This window comes from Mandrillus leucophaeus, unplaced genomic scaffold, assembly GCF_000951045.1.
Source record: "Mandrillus leucophaeus isolate KB7577 unplaced genomic scaffold, Mleu.le_1.0 Scaffold717, whole genome shotgun sequence".
Taxonomy (NCBI): Eukaryota; Metazoa; Chordata; class Mammalia; order Primates; family Cercopithecidae; genus Mandrillus; species Mandrillus leucophaeus.
This window is the reverse complement of record NW_012107775.1, coordinates 1,071,110-1,080,401: the sequence shown is the minus strand read 5'-3', so window position 1 is coordinate 1,080,401 and position 9,292 is coordinate 1,071,110. Positions and strand designations below refer to the sequence as shown.

At 38.9% G+C, this 9,292-nt stretch overlaps 1 pseudogene; it reads left to right on the top strand.

Moving 5' to 3' along the window:
* Positions 1–2,659: 2,659 nt before the first annotated feature.
* Positions 2,660–7,015, top strand: LOC105528438 (annotated as a pseudogene).
* Positions 7,016–9,292: the final 2,277 nt, after the last annotated feature.

The following is a 9,292-nucleotide window of genomic DNA, read 5'->3' as shown; positions in this document are numbered from 1 at the left end:
TCTCCCTCCACTGCCTCATTTCCTACCAATAATAGGACCAGTCAGGTATGCTAATTCATCATCTTAGAACTATACCCCAAGAGGTTAAAACTTACTGAGTCCTTTATTAAAAAAAGCCCCCTAAATACCGAGAAGCAGAGCCTTATCTCAGCACTTTGGCTCCAAAGAGAGGACATTGACTACAGATTCTCATCTTCTTCCTCTAGGTTATCTATTTATTGGTATCTTACTCACAGACCAGCAATACTGGTTTCCTTTTTCCTTTCTCCTACAATCCAGCTGCTGAGATGGCTTCTCCCATTCATCTTCACTAATTAATTTATTTTTATAGTGTGATCTAGCTAGTTTTTCATTAGCCTTTCCAGAACATTGCCTTATGCTTTTCTAAGAGCAACTATATTATTTCTTCTCAGGAACTTCTATGTTGTTAATTTTTCTATTCAAAAAGTTATGTTGAATATAATAGCTACTTTTTCATGTAATTCTGAGCAAATATGCAGCAGGAAGGTGAGGGTGTTGTACAGTTCTAAACATGGGAATTCAGGTACTTTGGAATTCCTCAAATAGCCTATATTTACACCTGCTGTAATGCTGCTCTTCCCTCTGCAATATTGCCAACTCCTAGATTCACAGGGTCCCAGAGTCTAGAACTAGATAGATTTGACAGAGGATTAGGAAGTTCTGAGAGGCACAGGGTGCAGGTAAGAGAAGTAACTATCATTAATAGTTTTCTCCATGCAAGAAGATGGGAGATACCTTCCTACCATGTGGATTTCAATACCTTCAAAGGCTGTGTTTCTCAAATCGCAAAGTGAACACAAATCACCTGGGGATATTATTAAAGTGTAGATTTTGGTTCAGATCCTCGGTGATTCTAATGCTGGTATTCCAGGGACCACATTTGGAATAGCAAGGTCTAAAGTTTCATTGTCCAATATGGTATCTACTGCCACATGCAGCTATTAAGCACCTGAAGTGTAACTAGTTCAAATTCAGATGTTCTATAAATGTAAAATACAAGATTTCAAGGATTCATCTTAAAAAGCATGGATATAAAATTTCTCATTGATATTTTACAATGATGACATGTTGATAATAGTTTGGCTATGTTGAGCTTAATAAAATATATAATCAAATCCATTTTAGTTGCTTCTTTTAATTATTTAAAGCAGAACTACAAAATTTTAAATTACAGTTTTTTATAATTGTAATCCAGTGCTTCTCAGATTTTACTGTGCTTACCAACTACCCAAGATTATTGTTAAAAGCAGATTCTGATTGCTCATTTTATATTTCTATGAACACGACTGCTTTAATGCTCTTTTCCTTCCATTTCATTGGCTATTGATAGCATTTAGCATATTTTATAACAGTGGCTCTCAAGCTTTATTGTGATTAAGAGTCACCTGGTTGGCTTGTTAAACCAATGATTGCTGTTCTACTCCCAGACTGTAATTGAGTAGTTCTGAATGAGGATCCAAGAATTACTATTCCTAACAAGGTCCCAGGTGACACTGATGCTGCTTCATGGACCACACTTAACAGCAGCAAAACCCTAAAACTCGTTCCTCTCTTGCCTGTTCAGTCGCACTTAGCATCTTCTGTCCCTCTGTTTTGCAGTATAGTCTGTGAACGTATTTTTTTATATTCCGCTCTACTCACACCAATGTCCATTCATACTGTGGCAATGTCCATTCACCCTGTGACATTGTAAAGTCCTTGAAGGGAAATGTTGTACCTGTTTGTCTTGGTACCACCAAAGCACCTACTTCAACAATTAGCTTGTTAAATTGAAATAAATTAGATTTAATGAAGTAATTCACCTTTCTTCTTTATTCTCTTATTAGAAGTTCTGACAAGCACAAATATTAAAATGTTAATGAAAGAAAACAGGTATAAGGGTTGATCTGTCAATTAATCTATTGATTTACTAATTATTGGGTAAATTGTTTGCTTTCTGTTCTTTATTATTTTAACTCAATGTATATTTTTAAACACTGAAATGTTCATGATTAGGGCAATCAGTTAGTCTGGTTTCAGATGATAAGTTAATTGGAAGGTTAGAACAACACTATCAAGTACACCTAGGAAATTAAAGCTATGACATCATGGTAGCCCAGAAGTAGGAGATAAGCTAACCCTTTAAATTATGCTGATTAAAGCCTTAATGCCCAAAAAGTTCTCCTTAGACCAGTAGCATCAGCAGAGTGGAGGTAAGAGAAGTAACTATCACTAATAGCTTTTGCCATGCAAGATGAGAAATAACGTCCTACCACATGGATTTCAATACCTTCAAAGGCAGTGTTTCTCAAATCTCAAAGTGTACACAAATCACCCCGGGGATATTATTAAAATGTAGATTCTGACTCAGATCCTAGGTGATTCTGATGCTGGTAATCTGGGGACCACATTTGGAATGATCCCTGAAACATTGTTACAAATGCATCATCTCAGGCAAAATACCTGAATATATCAATCAGAATCTGCTCTGAACAAAGATCTTGGGTAATTGGTAAGCACGTTAACATTCGAGAAGCCCTGGATAGAAAGTTAAGGGCAGAATCAGGTGCTATGTAAGCGTGAGGTTGACTCTGGGCCTCTTTCCTCCCTTCCCTAAGAGAAGTGTCAGCATTTGGCCTACGACAAGTCAGATGGCAGAATGGAGGAGGCAGATGCCCCACACAGATGGAGATACATTGCATGGGGATATGCAGACCACAGCAGAGCTCCTCCAATCTGCAACAGCCTTGTTCACAACAGGACCAAATCTCTCAAAGATTTGTGGCTAGGAGAATTGAAAGAAAAAGAGACTCTTAATATGATGGTAAGGCTTTAGCTGTCAAGCAGCAGGATGCTGCTCCTCCTTGACAGCATGAAAGGAAGCTCAGCGCTACCAGCCTACCTGTCTGGGAGCCACCTGTCACGTAGGAGTAGGAAGCAGATTTACTGCCAGAATTTGGGCAAAGCTGCATCCCCTCTCTCCAAAATCATGGGGATGAGATAAGTAAAGTGTAGGACTGAGCTTGCAGGGATGATGCCATCATGTAAACATGTAAACATCTACCTTAATACATCTATTTTTTTTTTTAAATAAGAGGGAGGCATGTGAGGCAACTTCAATCAGTTGAAACACTTGTTATTTTGAAAGATAGTTGTAATGGTAGCTCTGATATGTGAAAGTTAATACACTTGACATAATGCAATATTTGAGTGTTGGTGGTTTGGAGAGGAGTCCATTAAGTAAACCACACACTTTTTAAGTTATTGACCACAGTAACCCTGGGTCCTCCATTTGATGAGTGGAGATTACAGATCTCAGTTCAAATAGATATTCTTGAACATATCCTTTCAGAAATTGTTAAATGGGTTATTCTTTCCTTCTGTAAGTCCTCTAATACTTTAATATGTATGTTTTAATATGTATTCATTCAACCAGTTGTATAAATAAACATTAATTGAGCAATGGCTATTTAGGCACTAATCTTGGGGCTAAGGAAATACACACGGGCAGGCAACATCTTTGACCTTGAGCTATTATATCATGGTTCAGAGAGAGTGACAAAAACATTAACAGGCAGCACAGAGCTGTCAGTGATAGGATAGAGGACGTACTGCCTAATGTGAATATAGGCATAACAGAAAATGATGATGACATTAATGTGTGTCTAATATTTATTACATGTCAAGAACTATGCTAAGTACTATCCATAACTAAACTCATTTATTTTTTATCTTAACCATATAAAGTAAATATTACTATTCCCATTTCTTAGGGTAAAAGTAATAAAGCACAGAAAGATTAAGTAGTTTGCTGAAAGTCACACAGCTAGAGTGGCAGGAATAGACAAACTTTAAAACTAAGGTAATATTGTTTGGAAATAAGATACTGAGGTCCAGAGATAGAAAATTAAATGCATAAAATTACATTAAAATGAACATTTACTAATGGTCTGTTATTACCAGGAACTGTGCTAGATCTGGAAAGTAACAAAGATAGATAAGACACTGTTTCACTAATCAGGAGTTCATCAATAGGACATATAGGCCGGGCGCCATGGCTCACGCTTGTAATCTCAGCACTTTGGGAGGTCGAGGCAGGCAGATCGCGAGGTCAAGAGATCGAGACCATCCTGGTCAACATGGTAAAACACCGTCTCTATTAAAAATACAAAAATTAGCTGGGCGTGGTGGCATACGCCTGTAGTCCCAGCTACTCAGGAGGCTGAGGCAGGAGAATCACTTGAACCCGAGAGGTGGAGGTTGCAGTGAGCCGAGATCGTGACACTGCACTCCAGTCTGGTGACAGAGCAAGACTTCCACTCCCCTCCCCCAAAAAGAAAAAAAAAGATATATAAACACACATCGGGATATATTGTGGTAAACTGTTCTAAGTTTGCTGATGCATGTATGTGCAAGGTACTGAGGACATAAAAATAAGGGAGTGATTAACTCCATTCTGGATGTGGTCAAGAAAGACTTAAGAGGAGGTGATATGTCAGCTGCGCTTTGAGTTGTGAATAGGAATTTGCCAGGTAGAGGCATTTCAGGGAAAGGAAACAACAGGTTAAAAGAAAAGCAAGGACATCAAAGAGCAAGATAAGGGAGGTTTCTTTATACAATTCAGTTGAGTATCTACTCTAAGCAGCTGTAACACCCGGTATAGATGTAAAACAATGAAGAAAAAGAGTCCTTGGAGTCTGCAAAGAAGGTTACTATTCCTCATCTTTATGCCTGGCAAGGGTGCAATGGCAGAGTGTGGTTAGACACTGCACAAGGAAAACAGTCTTCCATCTCTTGAACCTCCTGATCCTAGTAAAGTAGTGGTAACAGATTTGGAACAGGTAAGTACATACAGAAAAAGAATAGAAGACAGAATTTCAGGGAACATAGGACTATAACAATAATTTAAAGATAAAAAATGTACAAGGAGTCGTACCAGATTGTTATGAATGAAGATACAACCCATTCTCTTGTAGAAGGAAAGCATGGGATAAGGTAACATGGTGCCCGATCCAGGAAAGTTTATTGATGAGAATATTCCAATTAATGTAAATGGAATGTCTGAATTGAGCCTCATACAGAAGGCATCTAATGAATTGTAAAAGATATCCTCAACATTCTACATTAAATGTCATAGGTTTCTTATAAATCACATCAACTAGAAGCTGAAACTCTAAAACCAGAATAAATTCCCAGTAAGCAAGAAGAAACTGATCTTCATTCATTTTATGATAAAATAAAAATTATGTTTACCTTATCATTCAGGCCTTGAGGAAGGACAGAGGCAAATGTACAGACCAACTCTAGCAACTTCCAAGACTCTAAGACAATGCTGAATATCTGTATTGAATGTATTTTCTCTAGCTGTGGACATTCATATGTGTATATGTCTTTCTTTCTGATTTTGATTTTTACTCATATTTAATACCACATTATGATTGTTATGTATTTAGTGGAATGAAGCAATTCAAATAAACAGGCGCTGGGAGGGCTATAGGTGGCCACATGAAGTCAGGAGTCCTGGGATGTCGGTGAGGAAAGATCCTGGCTGGGCCCTGGCTAGGCTGACACCTGTAGGAGCTGCCATGGGAGGAGTCTGGGACTCAGTGAAAGTTGCCCCGGGAATGCATCAGCTGGCACAAGACAGCTTGAGGGCCTGTCAGCCATAGAAGTGCCAGTCAGGTGTCACAGAAACAGCCCAGCGTGGCCAGGGTGCAAAACCTCAAGTTCAAGTGGAGAAGAGGAAGCTGAAAACCGAAATATTAATGCTAAACATGGGAGGACCTGAAACCCTCGGACATGTTCATGACTTCCTTCTGAGGCTCTTCTTGGACCAAGACCTCATGACACTTACTGTTCAAAATAAGTTTACACCATTCTTTTCCAAATGCAGAACCTCCAAGATTCAAGGGCAGTACCACAGAATTGGAGGTGGGTCTCCCATCAAGATGTGGATTTCCAAGCAAGGAAAAGGTATGGTGAAGCTGCTGGATGACTTGTCTCCCCACACAGCCCCTCACAAATACTTTATTGGATTTTGGCATTTCCATTCTTTACCAAAATAAGCAAATGAAGAGATGGAGAGAGATGACCTGGAAAGGGCTATTGCTTTCATGCAACATCCACAGTACAGTTGCTGTACCACAGGCAGCAGCTTAAATGCCATTTAAAGATCAGATAATAGAGTGGGACAGAAGCTTACAATGAAGTGGAGCACTATCGGCAGGTGGCCCACACATCGCCTCCTCACCCACTGCTTTGCTGACCACATTCTGAAAGAGCTGGATCATTTTCCACTGGAGAAGAGAAGTGAGTTGGCCATTCTCTTTTCTGTTCACTCACTGCCAATATCCGTGTTCAACAGAGGAGACCCCTATTCTTAGGAGTTGTGTACCACTATCCAAAGAGCCATAGAAAGGCTGGGTTACTGCAACCCTTACCAGCTGGTGTGAGAATCCAAGGTTGGTTCAATGCCCTGGTTGGATCTTCAAACAGATAAAATCTATCAGAGGGCTTTCTGAGAGGGGGAAGAAGAATATCCTCTCAGTTTTGATAGCATTTACCAATGATAACACCAAAATGCTGTAGAAACTGGATATAGAGTACTCTCAAGTTTTAGACCATGAGTGTGGAGTTGAAAACATCAGAAGAGGAGCCTTTTAATGAAAACCCAGTATTCCCTAAGGCCCTGGCTGACTTGGTGCACTCACCTATCCAGTTAAATGAGCTGTTTTCCGCAGAGTTGACTCTGAATTGTCAGCTCTGTGTAAATCCTGTCTGCAGGGAGATTAAATTCTTCACCAATTCTAAATTGTCTGCAGGGAGATCAGATTCTTCACCAACCAGCATCTGTGACTCCCCAGAGGTGGACCTCACGGGATTAGGCACATGCCCAACCTCCATCTCCTGCCCATGTGGAGAGGCATGTTATTTAGAGATTAAGGAAGGAAGTCACCTTAGCATATGTACAGTCTTTGGGCACAAATTATGTGTTTTCTTGAGGATTGGACTATAGTGATGAATTTCTATTTTTATATAACTATACAGTGGGCATTGATATTTTCTCTCTCTAGGTATAAATTACTAATTTGTAATGTTCAATAAGACATTCAGTAAAAAAGTGTAAAAATTTATCTTATGAGACACACACCTATTTTAAATACAGATTTTTATTTTATTGCCTAAAAACCTCCTGTAAAGGTGTGGAGTCCCCTCTGTGGCCTGTCAGTGTGAATGGGATCTGTTCAGTCTTGAGCATATAATTGTAGTTATTAAAATAAACATACTTGAGTATTTGAAGTGAATTCAAAAAAGAAATGTTACTTAATCTTTCCCTAAGTCTGTGGGTTCTAGAATGCCAGCAAGGCCATTTGGCTACCTACAATGACTGCTGTTGCCAGCGAGGCCGCCATTCATTAGTCATTTGATATTTGTGTGTCTCTCACTTTCCTCAGTATAAAATGAATCAAGTACATATTTCAGAAGTAATCTGAAATTCTCTAGGCACCCAAGGCTAATAAATGTTATACATACTTTGGTGGGTGTCTGTGGTTGCACAGGAAAGGGGTTCCTATCCTCAAGGACAGCACTGCTGGGAAACAATAAGGATGGTGTTCATCCTTACATCTCCTTCAGGGACCATCACAAGCCTTTGCATCCAGCATCTTGTTTATCTTAGTTGAATGTCTCCTTTCTGTACATTTCTTTTAAGATTTACTTTATATGGTCAACTATACTTTGTAAGCTTGAATTATTTCTTAATTCACTATTTTTTATTATAAAAATTGTCAGGGGAACCAGCCCCCAATATTTCAACATAGGTTCTTTTCTATTTTCCCTAAGTGTCAGCTGGTCTGAGAAATAAAGGGAAAGAGTACCAAAGAGAGAAATGTTACAGCTGGGCCTCTGGGGGTGACATCACCTATTGGTAGGTTCCGTGATGCCCACATAAGCCACAAAACCAGCAAGTTTTTATTAGAGATTTCAGAAGGGGAGAGGGGTACAAACAGGGAGTAAGGCACAAAGATCACATGCTTCAAAGGGCAATAAAAGATCATAAGGGCAGAAGGGCAGAACAAGATCACAAGGCCAGGGTGAAATTAGAATTACTGATGAGGTTCCATGTCCTGCTGGGCACATGCTGTCTTGATAAACATCTTAACAGGAAACAGAGTGTGAGAGCAGAGCAGACAACGGGTTCGACTATAATTCACCAGGTTGGAATTTCCTAATCCTAGCAAGCCTGAGGGCACTACAGGAGGCCAGGGCATATTTCATCCCTTATCTTCAACCGCATAAGACAGACATTCCCATCGTGGCTGTTCATAGACCTACCCTTGGGAATGCATTCCTTCCCCAGCGTTATTCCTTGTGGGGAAAAGAATTCAGTGATATTTCTCCTATTTGCTTTCTGCAAGAAGAAAAATATGACTCTGTTCTGCCTGGCCCTACAGGCAGTCAGACCTTATGGTTATCTCCCTTGTTCCCTGAAAATCGCTGTTATCCTGTTCTTTTTGAGGGTGCCCAGATTTCATATTGTTCAAACACATGTTTTACGAACAATTTGTACAGATAATGCAAGCATCACTGGGTCCTGAGGCAACATACATCCTCAGCTTTTGAAGATGACGGGATTAAGAGATTAAAGTAAAGACAGGCATCGGAAATTATAAGAGTATTGATTGGGGAAGTGATAAATGTCCATGAAATCTTCACAATTTATGTTCAGAGATTGCAGTAAAGACAGGCGTAAGAAATTATAAAAGTATTAATTTGAGGAACTAATAAATGTCCATGAAATCTTCACAATTTATGTTTTTCTGCCATGGCTTCAGCCAGGCCCTCCGTTCAGGGTCCCTGACTTCCTGCAACAAAAAATTATAGCCAAATAGGACATGTGAAAAATACAGAAAATAAAAATAACCAGTCTAATGTAACACTGTTATCATATTATTGCATTTCATACCAATCTTGTCCTGTAGATATTTTTAATGCCATTGTCACCTTGGATTTGTGAGTGAAAAGTTGTTATAAAAATGTAAAAATAATGTCATATCAGAATCTGATCTTCTATATTTGGATTTAAGTAGATTAAAAGATCTTTGATGGATCTATGAAGAATTTTTAATGATCACTTTCTCTTTCCTCCAAGCCCTAAAACTTTGTTCTTCAAAAAAGCACTTCTTTGATTTTTTATAAGTTAGTTTACAAAGTGGAAATATTTGTGAATTCATAAATCTTATATATTGAGAATTTGCTATGTTAATAAATATTATGACATCAATTAATAAAT